The following is a 14,564-nucleotide window of genomic DNA, read 5'->3' as shown; positions in this document are numbered from 1 at the left end:
ATGGGAGCAGTGGTGCCAGAAAACCTGAGGACTGCCTTATCAACTGAAAGTGCACACCAAACTAATCCAGATATTTTGCCCAGTTGGAGTTTCCCCCCGAATTCTAAATGTGGCCTTATTCTTTAAAATAACAACAACAAGGAAACCTTGTTTTCAGACAAAGAGACACAAAGTGCTCACCATACTAATTTGTACATCCTGTTCAGTTCATTAGTTTTAGCCATGAACTATAGCAGCAGGAAACAGGAAGAAAAATACAGGCAATTTAATAAAAACACAGAAAACAATAAAATTACTGTCTTGAGCTGACTGGACTATCCATGTACAAGTTAGTGTATTTTACTTCTTTTTGGTCCACTGGGACTTTATGAGGAGTACAGGACTTCCTGCTATCGCTTCCAGTACTTTTAGGACACAAAATCCTAGGGCTGACGTGTAAGTGCTGTTTGCAGACTTATAAATACTTGAACATGCAATCTTTTGGAAGACAGAGGAAATCGAGAGCACTCTTGGTCTCGATTCTTTGGTTTCCAACTTGGCATTCCCAGTCAAACTTCAGCAATGCAGACCAGCATCTTTTACATCATTGCTCTTTCAGCAATGCTCTTAGCTTCTCCAGGTAAGGCATATATGAAAATCAGAATGTTAAGACATAATGTGAAAATTGGGATTTGTTAACTAGCATGGCTTTCTCCTCCACTTCTGCTAAAGACTTTTCCTTCAAGGCTAATATGAAAGCCATATGGCTTGATCTATGATGCTCCCTCTCCTCTCTCTTTCTAAACCTCTCTCTTTCTCTCCTTCTGCACCTACTCTCAACACTTCCCTCCTTCATTCTTGTTTCCCTTGATCTTTGCTGTCGCCCTCTCAGACTCTGCTCCATCATCCAATCCTGTTCACACCATCTCTTGCTATGCTGCATTTTCCAGATTTATGAGGGTGTGTGTAAATGTGTTTTGAACATGAGATTAAGATTTCTAATATAAAAGATTGTCTGACATTCATAAATATTTGCCTTTTACTGCCATATGAAGTGCAAAGTCTGATGTGTCCAAATAAAGTTCATTGGGGGAAAATATTGAAGAACAAGCAAGGTCAAGCAGGAAAAGGGTTTGCCCTGGAAGGTGATTCTGTGACCTGTGAGAGCCCTGGAATAACAGAGACAAGACACCAGACATTGGTTTAAAGCAGGCCAAAACTTTATTGACTGCAGTAGGCAAGGCAGGGTTGACATGGCAGTAGGGCAATGTTCATCTCTTCATTCCACTAGCACTTACTGATGGGGTACAAACTGTTGGGAAGTACTAAGCCCCTTCCCTGGAAGTCACGCAGCATTGAAACCTTGAATACTGCAAGCCAAGCACCCAAGCCAAGTGAGGATTTCAGACCAGAAAATCTGGAGAGTCAGAAAGGATAGAGGAGGAACTGGAGAAGGAATGGGAAGAGTGGGAGAAGGAAAGCTTGTCTGCATTCCTGAAGAAACTGTCCCAGGGATGAGGAGGTGTCACTGCTGTGGCCAAGGAGGCAGGAAGGTGAGGGCAGCAGCCAGAGGCAAATCTGCTACCCCTTCCAGATTGCAATTTGTGGCAACTGCCTCTCCAGAGGTTTGGCCCTGTTCACTGGAGGAAACATGTAATCCATTACGTTCCAATGTCATTCCCAAAGTGGAAAGCTCAGTGCAGACATAGTAAACCTTATGAATGCTTAATTTAAATCATCTGAAATTCAGAAGGGCAATACATGTTGATCTCTGGTATTCTTATGAGATGGTTAAAAGGTAGTCCACTGAAGGTCAAAGAAGCAGCTGCAATGGCGGGTGATAATGGGGTCAGGAATGGCAGAATATGGAAATGCCTTCATACAATAAAATAAAATTTTTCTATCTAGGATTTGTCCATGCAGGGGAACCTTGTCAATGTGAGGCTATTGGTGGGACTTGTGGGACTAAATGTGAGAGGATCGTGCGGAGCGCAGTTTGTCCTAAAGAGACCATATGCTGTGTACCGTAAGTTTCCTTCCTGGTTTTTCAAATCCATGGAACTCAAATGGAACATGTATTGATAAAATAAAATGCTTAAAGCAAATTAACCTCGAAATTTAAAACGACTTGATTTCTTTCTTTCTCTCTCTCATGTTTAAATTTATGCCCATTGATTAATTATTCATCTTTATTGCGGTCCAAAGACCCGTAACAGAGATTCAGAATACAGATTCACACAGACAACCCCCTGGGAGAGGAAGACCAAGACAATATTTGTTTAGTCTTAAGTATGATGGTCTTTGATATGTATGACTACCAAAAGAAACTTTGCCACAGCCACTGTGATATCATTAGACTTGTCGTCCAGAAGATATTTTGTATAGTAGCCTTCAGATTTACCCGGCCGATTTGCCATTAGGCGTTTAACGTTGATTATCTGCTCCCAGTTAGTGGGCAACATTTATTTCATATCCTTTTTCAATTGCATTTTTTTCAATACAAAACTTTGTAAAGCTTAGAAGGGACTGCTCAACGTATGTGTGATGTTATTTTTACACTCACTTTCATTAATATACATTTTCTCTTCAACTTGATGTCTCACTAAGAGTTTTCTAATATGGTTGCAACAAAACTTAAAATACCACCATGTCCTAGTCCATCATCATAATAATTATATTATTTATACCCCGCTCATCTGACTTGGTTGCCCTTGCCACTCTGGGCAGCTTCCAACATACATAAAAATGTAATAAAACGTAAAACATTTTAAAACTACTCTATACTGGGCTGCCTTCAGATGTCTTCTAAAGGATGTATAGTTACTTATGTCCTTGACTCGTGGGTCACATAACTCCACACCTTCCAATGAAAATAGGGACATCATACCATGCCCTCCAACATGTCTCCAATGAAAATAGGGATGTCCTCAGAAAAAGTGGGACATAGCGGGATCAACTCTGAAACTGTGAATTTGGGACTGTCCCTAGAAATGAGGGACACATGGAGGGTCTGCAGGACATTGAGGCCATGTGTGGTGAGATGTTTTTAAAAAACCAAGATCCATCTTTCCTTTTGAGCATCCATCCAAGGGCCCCATCCCATTGGTGCATGGAACCAGAGACAAATGTGGGTGTGGCAACTAGAATAATTCTGACTTTTGTATGCAAGCATGCATGCATCTCCCTATCTTCCTTCCAAGCAAGAGGAAGGGATTAGTTCAAGGACACGTTCCTGGCAGGCAAAGTAGATCCAGTATTTTGTGTTACTTTGAGAGAGAATGTGTAGATCGAGCTGCCAAGGGTCAGATGGAGAGGTCTGGAAGGCCACATTCAGACCCTGGTGTTGAGTTTCTCCCCCCCCCCACCCCAGTTCAGCCTACAGAAATGTGTCTGTGTGTGTACTCTTTCTATTAACACTTAAATCTGTGAATCACTAAAGAAACCTCTTTCCTTTATTCAGAAATCCTTCTGATTAAAACCGAAAGAAACACCTGCTTCTTTCAGCAACGGATATAACCCAAAGAATGAGATTGACCTGCTGCTAATTTGGCCTGCGGAAATACTTCCATGATGTGGGGATTTTGAGAAAATTTGTGTACTATTATGAATAAATATTTGATATGTTGCTGGAAAATGTGTGTTGGTTTATGCCTTTCTGAGACGTGGATACCCCTTGTGGACAATTTGTGAAGCTACAGAAAACTCTCTTTTTTTGTAAAGTTCAGGTGGTCCATGTTTGTTCTCTACATGTATACCACAAATTGTGCTCAGGTTAAATAACACTTTTCTGCCAAGACTCACCATTACTGCCAGTTTGGTTTTAATGTCATTTGGCCTGCAACAATAACAACACATTTCACCAAGGTATAAGGAAGATGACCTGGTTGACAGTGCAAAAGACTGAAGATGTTAGGTCGACCATGATTCGTTACTTTGAGGAAGAGACTGAATGAATGGCTACGTATCACAGATGGTATATTAGTTTATTTCCTGCCTTGACAGGTTGCTGCTCTGCATGAGCTTTCATGTTCTTTGCAATTCTCTGAATCTACTGTTCATTCTACCCATGAATCCCAGGTGAATGGGAACTGCCTGAATGGAGGTGTAGAACTGACCTTTGAGGAGGTCATCCATTCATCAAGTTTGTAGCTACATATAACACAGATAGAAACTAATTGACTGACATCCAGTACAGTAATCCACATGCATTAAGTCAATGCTTGTTGAGAGTGTGAACAAGCATTTAGATCAGCCTTTCTCAACCTTGGGTCCCCAGATGTTTTTGGCCTACAACTCCCATCCTCCCTGACCATTGGTCCTGTGAGCCAGGGATCATGGGAGTTGTAGGCCAAAAACATCTGGGGACCCAAGGTTGAGAACCACTGATTTAGATAGAGGTGATCCCATTAACATAGTGTACTTGGACTTTCAAGTTGCTTTTCACAGAGGAACCCACCAAATACGCTGAGTAAGCTTCACACTCAAGAAATATGAGGAGGTGTCTTCTCGTGGATCAGGAATTGGTTAGGCTGCAGGAAGCAAAGAGTAAGAATAAATGGACAGTTCTCTGAATTAAGAGAAGTAAAAAGTGCAATCTCCAGTGGTTGGTATTGAGACTCATGATTTTAAATTGTTCATAAACAATGCAGAGTTAGGAATGAGCAGGAAGAGTACAGTCTGAGTACAGTCTTGGGAGAATACAACGTTAATGTACCGTATTGTAGTTCCTCTTTTGGGCACATCATGCATTTTAAAGGAATAATGCAATAAGCATTGGTGCCAAAATGCATGTTGCATCATGAACATAATATGTATATATGAAACCTAAGCATGGAAATCCTATAAATGGAAGAGTCTTCAGCTTTTCAGATGACACTCTAACTTGACTGTACACTGAAGCGTTGACCATGCAAAACTGCTCTCTTTTCATAGGTGCCCTTTCACTGGTGCTCCTGGTATCTTCAGGTAAGTCATACATCAAAATTACAATTAGACATAAGTTATGGAACTAAAGAATAAGAGGGCTAGTGGGATAAAGGGAAACACAGGGACCAATTAAACCCAGCACCTTGTTTTTCACTGTGCTCAATTAGAAACCAGGAAGCAGGTCATTAAAGTTTGCAAATAGTGTTCAGTTGCAGGGGGTGTTTTTGGAAAGGAGGAATAAAATAAACAATGAATTCTTTAGGGTCTTTTGCGTTCATTCCATATGGTCTCAATTTGCCTAAGAATTTAATTTTTAACTGCTATTGATTTTCTTTTCTTTTTCTTGATAATATTTTTTATTAGTTTTCAATTACAATCCAATAATAACCTCATTATACCAATTTATAATAAAATTGTTAATACCATTCATTCAAATACTGAATTATATAATTTTGATAAGGTGGCCCCCCACATGCTAGAATTGAAGGTTTGGAGATTTTCTTTATTTCTGCATTCCAAAATCTTATTAATTTAAATTACATTCTGGTCATTATCAATAATCCCTTATACAATAACTGCAATATTAATAACTTCTATTTGTGTTGACACATTAAATGATTTACAAAACTATAAGTAAGGCACTCAAACTATATGCTTGTTCTTCCTGTGTGTGGGAATTATTCTGTCTGTGGTGTTTCTTCCTGTCCTTGTAAAATGTTATGTCTATTTCCCCCCTGTTGTTGCTGTTATCTGTCATGCCTTGGGCAGAGCTGACATCTCATTGTTGTTCCAGAAATTTCTCCCCCACTCTGTCCTGTGCTTCAATGTTTTGCAACTTTAGACCTTGTGTTCACCTCTATGGATGTGGGTGATCTGACTCTAAGTAAAAGTGAAACAAAAGAAGTGCCATGGTGAGATCACTTCCTGGTTGTTTGTATTGCAATAAATCTTCAACCCAAATACGACTTGCGTGCCATGTTATCAAGACGGCAGCCTGGGCTCTTGACAGTGAAGACTGCCAGGAAACTGACCTGCCCATTATCCCAAGGTGCATAGCCATCTAAGCCAGAGATTTTTCCCAGTGGGAGGTTTTTGCAGTGCTGTGGTACTAAATGTGGCCTCGTTCTTTAAAATAACAAAAACCAAATAGCAACCTGTTTTAAGACAAAGAGGCACAAAGTGCTCAATGTACTAATCTGCATGCACTCCCACTGCCATATGTGCCTGAGAGTCATGAACACATCTGCCCCAAGTAGAGAAACACAGCATGAGTACTAACTCAGACAGCCGGGAGCTGTTCTCCTCCCCCTCTCTCTGACACAGAATGGAATGTTGATAAGGCGTTAGCAGAGAGTGGGGGGATGAAAAGTCAGCTCGCTCAAGCACAGGCAGACTTGGAAAACAGGAGGAATAGCATTTCCTCACTGGAAGAGGAGGCAGTTAATCATCTGAACCCAAAGACTTGATGTACAGTGGTGCCCCGCAAGACGAATGCCTCGCAAGACGGAAAACCCGCAAGATGAAAGGGTTTTCCGTTTGCAGAGGCGCTTCGCAGGACGAATTTCCATATGGGCTTGCTTCGCAAGACGAAAAATGACAAAAAAAATTGATTTTTATTTTTTTTTTGCTCCAAAACCCCTTATTTTGAATCTCTAAGCTGCTAAAAGCATTTTAGCAGCAAAACCGCCAATCTCCCACCCCTTAAAAAGCCGTTTTTAGCCCTTAAATCGCCAATAGCGCTAATAGTGCTACTCCGTCAATGGGGAAGACGAAAAGACCCGCGGAACGGATTCTTTTCGTCTTGCGAGGCACCACTGTATAGGGAAGGTATTAGACAAGAAGCAAACCCAGGAAGGTAAGGGGTATAGGTTCAGGATGTTCTGCAGAACAAGGAAGCATTCTTCAGAAGGGTCAACTGATACTAAATGTGGCCTCGTTCTTTAAAATAACAAAAAACAAATAGCTTGCTCCAAGACTTTATGAGGAGCAGTGGACCAAAACTTTCCTGCTGGATGTTCAGTCAAATTTGCTCATTTGTATATATTCATTTGAGAAATTGTCAAACTACAGGTCATTGGCATTTTTGTGACATGAAAGTTTGTTGCTTATGGAGTGTCCCCCGAATACTTGTGTATGTGTCTGTATACTGTCTCTTTGTATTAACACATAAACCCGGTAAACACTGAATATATATTTTTCTTTTGCAGATTTCGTTAATGGTAAAGTGGAGAGTAACTTTTGCTTATTTCAGCAACTGATATTACCCAGATTACTAGATTGGTCTGCTGTTGTTTGCCTTCCAGAAAATACTTCAGTGGAATTGAATTTTTTGAAACATCAACAACAACCCTGCATACTATTTTGAATAAAAATCCCCCATTTGCATTCATTACTATGGGTTTTGGTGGCGCCTGCCCTGTGGAATGCTTCCCATCAGATGTCAAGGAAATAAATAACTATCTGAGCAAGAGAGAAAAACCACAGCTTCCAGTGTTGCGTGACTTTGGGGGGGGGAGGGAACCGGGGAGCCCCCCCTTCGTCCACACGTGTGTGTTTTGATAGCGCCAGTTATACAGGGGATTGCTGTGCTGTGCGGTGGCTGTATGTGTGAAAGATAGTACTTTTCCAGCATTCGCTCCTTTACTTATCCGCCTAGTATTTTCTTTATGAGTCCGCGGACACGTTTTTGACCCTTTAAAACGGTCTTCCTGCTAAGGGTTTGCATTAAGCTGCTGGGGTGTGAACGGTCAGTATATTGGTAGGGTCTCTGTTTCGTGTGGATTCCGCACAGCATTTGAATTCTGGGTTTTTATTATATTTTGCTTTAATGGTCACAAGTTGACACGAAATCCGGCTTGAGCTGCTGGCGTTTTTTCCTGCTTTTCCAGACTTGGTTGGCAATTGCAGTCCCGAAGCTAGACCGAGCATTCCCCCCCCCCGCCTTCGCGAGGTAGAAGGGGGTTGCTATAGTAACCAGGGACGCCGCTAGCTTATAGCTTCACCTTGCAGGCCACTTTGCAGTCGGAGCCACCATTTTCAACCGGCTCTCTCCTTTTGAGTGCAACCCCCTCCTTTCCCATCCCCCCCTCCACGTTCATTCAGGAGGAGAGCCGCTTCTGCCTGGCTTACCTACAGGCAACGGCCATTGTCCATTTATTTCATTTCACTTAATCCTCCCCTTCGCTTCAGGCTCCATTCCCCCCCTTTTCTCCTATCCCTGTTTCACAGGTAGGCAATCCTTGCTGTGTCCGCCGGGTAACTCATCGGTTGCCATAGTAGCGCTATTGTGCTTCTGGCCAGCAGGACACTTAGAAGCTAACGACCGATAATTAAGGGTATTGTTCTGCAGCTGCCCATTTCTAAAGAGGCAGCTGCAGGGTTGTAGCTGGGATATTCGCAGCTTCCCGCCTACATAACAGGGGAAGTTTAGCAGTGGTTGGAAGCCAGCTTTTATTGCATCGTGGTTCCTTTATTGTAAGTTCCAGAGACAATTATTTCCTGGGTCTTGCTCTGGTTGTGGGAGTGGCCTGTCTTCTTTCCTGCTGCTCACGTTACTTCAGCGCTCTGCCACTGGGGGCTTCAGCTGATTCTAGGAAACATTGATAGTGATACTAATATTCCATCATTTAGGAATTAGTCTGCATTTGATTTTCTTATACAGTTTATTTGTTTCAACAGCACAGACACATATTGACAGTTTATTTGATTTGGCAGTGCAGTGACAATATAGTTCCTGCTTCCAGTAAATTGATTCGCAATTGATTTACACCATTAGGCTTTTCCTATTATTGGAAACCAGGATACCAGCCTGACCCTTGATCCAGGTGATACTTACCAGGATTTATTTTGATCTGCTTGCTGGCGCAAGTCGATTCATAGCAATATCAATAAGAATTAATTCACTTATAGAATTAAATAAACAAGCAAAAATAAATAAATAAATAAATTATATATATATATATATATATATATATATACACACACACACACACACACATATATATATATATATATATTATAATAATAATAAAAACTACTACAATAATTAGAATAATAATTTAGTAATAAATTTTTTAAAAAAAATTCGGGAAAACTAAGAGGCATCAGTTGCATACTATTGCACAAGCTCATCATGGCCCCTAAGAGAAAACGCGCGTCTGAGACAGCACGCAACGCAGCGGGGGGGTTCTTCTAAGGGCAAACGGGGCAGCAATAATAATCAAAAGCCCACTTCACATTTCCTCAAAGCATTCCGGTCATTTATAGACGATTATGAACAACGCTTCCCGGATTAGAACCCCAGCCCCCCCCTCATCCCCCGATGCCATACCCGATACGCAGGTAATCCCTGAGAGTCCGCGTTCATCCCAATTTGACGAGTTGCCTAGCACCTCGGCTGCTCTTTTTAGTGAGACCCAATTGGCAAGAGCGGTCTTGAATACCAGGGCAGAACCAGTTAGAACAAGGTCGCAATCTCATGCTTCGGCACCCGCGTCTCGTGGTTGAGGGGGGAAGGTTACATCTAAGTCCACCCGCGCTAATAACCTTGTCGCTTCTAGCTCTTCTAACCGTTCTCAGGACAAGCGGTCCAGGGTGCAGCTACCAGAGTCAACTTCTTCATCGGCAGCAGAAGACGACCAGCAGGACTCTGAGGAGACCCCTCGTGCCGTGTCGGACAAAAAGCCTTCGGGTAAGAGGCGCGAAAAGAAGAAACACATTCGAAAGAGAAGCAGGTCAAGGAAGAGTGACTCGGACGAGGAAACAGGTACCTCTTCTTCTTCAGATTATGATAGTGACGCATCCCTGGGCTCCTACTGGGGCAAAGGCGAGGAGGTTTCTGGGCTCCCGGACTGGGTGCTAGCAAGGAGGGCCAGTAGCCATAGGAGGAAGTTTGGGGCGACCCACGAGTGGAAGGATGGGGTTTGGTAAAAGATTCAGCCGCATCCACCTACTCAACTTCCGACGTGATCCCCGGGGATCATCTTTCCCCTAAGCTACGCTCAAAGATATTGAATGGGGAATTTGTGGATATGTTTAAGTTAGTCCCTCCCGCAAAGGAGTTAGGAAGAGGGGAAAAGAGGCCGTCCCATGGGAGACGGAAGAGCAAGTACCCCTCAGTGCCTAGAACATTCGAAAACTGGTTAGATGGGTTTCAGGCCTTCATGGGTATGATAGTTGCGGCCTATCCTAAGAGGGCAGTTCACTTGGTTGCGTACCTTTCTCATATTCGGACGGCATGCGCCCTCTCTGGAGAAGCCGTCGAGGGGAGTGGTTGTGGGCGGGAATCCGAGCGCCGCCCTGCCTCCCGTCTCACCTGGCTGACGCCACGCCTCCCCGGAGGCACCCAACCATGTGCCGCTGGGGGGCGTGTTCAGGAGGCTATATGTCGCGGCGCCAGCCCCCTTCTCGCTCTCACTCCTCACGGACCCGACACGAGTCACCCCCCCTCCACTCCCTTTAGCTCAGGGTTAGGTTTACTTGGCCTTGCTATGGACCTTAGGTTGGTCGCCCTGGTTGTCTGGGGGGCCTGGTAGGAATTTTTCCATTTGGCTTTAGGCTTTTTGGTTTTTTCGCCTACCTCGTAGCAATTGTCACAACTTTCGTGGTATTGGTGGGTAGGTTAGGCATTGGAATAATGTGTTGTGGTGTGTTGAAGGGCTAGGTGTGGCCATCGCCTATGCCTTCAATTTTGGGTATTCCGTTAAAGGAATCTGGCGGTCGTGTATTCTGTCTGATGCCTGCTTGGCGGGAGGCCATGGCACAACCCTCGGTGACATCAGGGGAGAGCCTATAGTTGGATCAGCATCAACAGGCTCCACCCCCCTGGTGAATCAACCCCCTTGTGTGAACATCCAATGCCTAAGCCAATACCTTTTCACTGCTGTAATCAATAAAGTTGTGGCCTTTTCTTGCCCATAAACCTTATATCACGTCTCATTGTGTGTTCCTTCCACATCGCGGGGCTCGGGTCCTCGAACCACAACACAGAGCCTCTGAATACCACTTGTCGGTGAGGCACACTCCTGTGGTTATGTCTTATTGGTGGGCTTCCCATGGGCATCCGGCTGGCCACTGTCAGAACAGGATCTTGGATGAACTTTTGGTCTGATCCAACAAGGCTCTCCTTTTGGCCACATCTTCTTGCCAGTCATGGGAGCAGTGGTGCCAGAAAACCTGAGGACTGCCTTATCAACTGAAAGTGCACACCAAACTAATCCAGATATTTTGCCCAGTTGGAGTTTCCCCCCGAATTCTAAATGTGGCCTTATTCTTTAAAATAACAACAACAAGGAAACCTTATTTTCAGACAAAGAGACACAAAGTGCTCACCATACTAATTTGTACATCCTGTTCAGTTCATTAGTTTTAGCCATGAACTATAGCAGCAGGAAACAGGAAGAAAAATACAGGCAATTTAATAAAAACACAGAAAACAATAAAATTACTGTCTTGAGCTGACTGGACTATCCATGTACAAGTTAGTGTATTTTACTTCTTTTTGGTCCACTGGGACTTTATGAGGAGTACAGGACTTCCTGCTATCGCTTCCAGTACTTTTAGGACACAAAATCCTAGGGCTGACGTGTAAGTGCTGTTTGCAGACTTATAAATACTTGAACATGCAATCTTTTGGAAGACAGAGGAAATCGAGAGCACTCTTGGTCTCCATTCTTTGGTTTCCAACTTGGCATTCCCAGTCAAACTTCAGCAATGCAGATCAGCATCTTTTACATCATTGCTCTTTCAGCGATGCTCTTAGCTTCTCCAGGTAAAGCATATATGAAAATCAGAATGCTCAGACATAATGTGAAAATTGGGATTTGTTAACTAGCATGGCTTTCTCCTCCACTTCTGCTAAAGACTTTTCCTTCAAGGCTAATATGAAAGCCATATGGCTTGATCTATGATGCTCCCTCTCCTCTCTCTTTCTAAACCTCTCTCTTTCTCTCCTTCTGCACCTACTCTGAACACTTCCCTCCTTCATTCTTGTTTTCCTTGATCTTTGCTGTCGCCCTTCTCAGACTCTGCTTCATCATCCAATCCTGTTCACACCATCTCTTGCTATGCTGCATTTTCCAGATTTATGAGGGTGTGTGTAAATTTGTTTTGAACATGAGATTAGGATTTCTAATATAAAAGATTGTCTGACATTCATAAATATTTGCCTTTTACTGCCATATGAAGTGCAAAGTCTGATGTGTCCAAATAAAGTTCATTGGGGAAAAATATTGAAGAACAAGCAAGGTCAAGCAGGAAAAGGGTTTGCCCTTGAAGGTGATTCTGTGAACTGTGAGAGCCCTGGAATAACAGAGACAAGACACCAGACATTGGTTTAAAGCAGGCCAAAACTTTATTGACTGCAGTAGGCAAGGCAGGGTTGACATGGCAGTAGGGCAATGTTCAGCTCTTCATTCCACTAGCACTTACTGATATGGTACAGGCTGTTGGGAAGTACTAAGCCCCTTCCCTGGAAGTCACGCAGCATTGAAACCTTGAATACTGCAAGCCAAGCACCCAAGCCAAGTGAGGATTTCAGACCAGAAAATCTGGAGACTCAGAAAGAATAGAGGAGGAACTGGAGAAGGAATGGGAAGAGTGGGAGAAGGAAAGCTTTCCTGCATTCCTGAAGAAACTGTCCCAGGGATGAGGAGGTGTCACTGCTGTGGCCAAGGAGGCAGGAAGGTGAGGGCAGCACCCAGAGGCAAATCTGCTACCCCTTCCAGATTGCAACTTGTGGCAACTGCCTCTCCAGAGGTTTGGTCCTGTTCACTGGAGGAAACATGTAACCCATTACGTTCCAGTGTCACTCCCGAAATGGAAAGCTCAGTGCAGACATAGTAACACCTACCTTATGAAAACTGAATTGAAATCATCTGAAAATTCAAAATGTCAATACATGTTGATCTCTGGTATTCTTATGAGATGGTTAAAGGTAGTCCACTGCAGCTCAAAGAAGCAGCTGCAATGGCAGGTGATAATGGGGTCAGGAATGTCAGAATGTGGAAATGCCTTCATAAAATAAAATAAAATCTCTCTATCTAGGATTTGTCCATGCAGGGGCTACTCATTCATGCCAAACGGCTGGTGGGAAATGCAAGTCTAAATGCGAGAAGGTCATAAGTGATGCAACTTGTCTTACAGGCATGCCATGCTGTGCACCGTAAGTTCTCTTCCTAGTTCTTCCATGGAACTCAAATGGAACATGTTTCTTAAAGTATTGATAAAATAAAATGCTTAAAAAATTAGTCTCGAAATGTAGACTTCTTTATAAAGGGCTGACTTCAGGTATCTTCTCAAGGTTGTATAGTTACTTATCTCCTTGACTTGTGGGTCACATAACCCCATACGCTCCAATGAAAATAGAGACATCCTACAATGCCACCCAACATGTCTCCAATGAAAATAGGGATGTCCTCAGAAAAAGTGGGACATTGCTGAATCAAATCTGAAACTGGGAAAGCTTCTGTGAATCTGGGACTGTCCCGGGAAAATAGGGACACATGGAGGGTCTGCAGTACATTGAGGCCATGTTTAGTGAGATGTTTTTAAGAAACCAAGAGCCATATTTCCTTTTGAGTATCCTTCCAAGGGCCCCATCCCATTGGTGGATGGAGTCAGAGACAAATGTGGGTGTGGCAACAAGAATAATTCTGACTTTTGTATGTGTGCATACATCTCCCTGTCTTCCTTCTGTCTTGCCAAATGCAAGATGGTTCTTTTAAGATTAGATTCAGAATCAATACAAACACAAGTAGTTGAGAAGATTACAGATTTTATTCCAAACAGGAAGCAGTATATACATTACCAAGCACGCACTGCAATCAGCCACTGGGAAGCCCTGTGGCGAAGTGGCAAAGTTACCCCCAGCCTACGCAGAGCTCCCAACTGGCATGCTAAGAAACTAGGTACTGGGTATTTTATAGATGCTGTGCCCTGTTAGGATAATACAGGCTCACATTCAGACACTGGCTTTGAGTTTCTCCCCCCACTCTGGTTCAGTCAACAAAAATGTTTGCGTGTCTGTGTGCTCTCTCTGTTAACACATAAACCTGTGAATCACTAAAGAAATCTCTTTCCTTTATTCAGAACTCCTTAAGATTAAAATGGCAAGAAACACCTGCTTCTTTCAGCAAAGGATATAACCCAAAGAATGAGATTGACGTGCTGCTAATTTGGCCTGCGGAAATACTTCCATGATGTGGGGATTTCCAGAAAATTTGTGTACTATTATGAATAAATATTTGATATGTTGCTGGAAAATGTGTGTTGGTTTATGCCTTTCTGAGACGTGGATACCCCTTGTGGACAATTTGTGAAGCTACAGAAAGCTCTTTTTTTTTGTAAAGTTCAGGTGGTCCATGTTTGTTCTCTACATGTATACCACAAATTGTGCTCAGGTTAAATAACACTTTTCTGCCAAGACTCACCATTACTGTCAGTTTGGCTTAATGCCATTTGGCCTGCAACAATAACAACACATTTCACCAAGGTATTAGGAAGAACCATGATTATTTACTTTGAGGAAGAGACCTATCACAGATGTTGATTTCCTGCCATGGCAGGTCTCGGGTCTACATGAGCTTTCACGTTCTTTGCAATTCTCTGATTCCGCTGTTCATTCTACCCACAAATCCCAGTTGAATGGGAACTGCCTGCAT

The 14,564-nt window shown here is 43.0% G+C and overlaps 1 long non-coding RNA gene across 2 annotated transcripts; it reads left to right on the top strand.

Moving 5' to 3' along the window:
• The first annotated feature begins 498 nt into the window (after positions 1–498).
• Positions 499–14,087, top strand: LOC310674898. Of its 2 annotated transcripts, none has more exons than XR_014509822.1 (3): positions 499–619; positions 1,888–2,005; positions 13,993–14,087. It is a non-coding gene; the product is annotated as an uncharacterized lncRNA (long non-coding RNA). The 2 variants fall into 2 exon arrangements; XR_014509823.1 differs by lacking the exon at positions 13,993–14,087 and adding an exon at positions 3,440–3,613.
• Positions 14,088–14,564: the final 477 nt, after the last annotated feature.

The sequence above is a fragment of the Podarcis tiliguerta genome (assembly GCF_965153285.1).
Source record: "Podarcis tiliguerta genome assembly, chromosome: 3".
NCBI classification, from domain to species: domain Eukaryota; kingdom Metazoa; phylum Chordata; class Lepidosauria; order Squamata; family Lacertidae; genus Podarcis; species Podarcis tiliguerta.
Note: the sequence above shows the minus strand (reverse complement) of the source record. Positions and strands in the feature narration are given on the sequence as shown.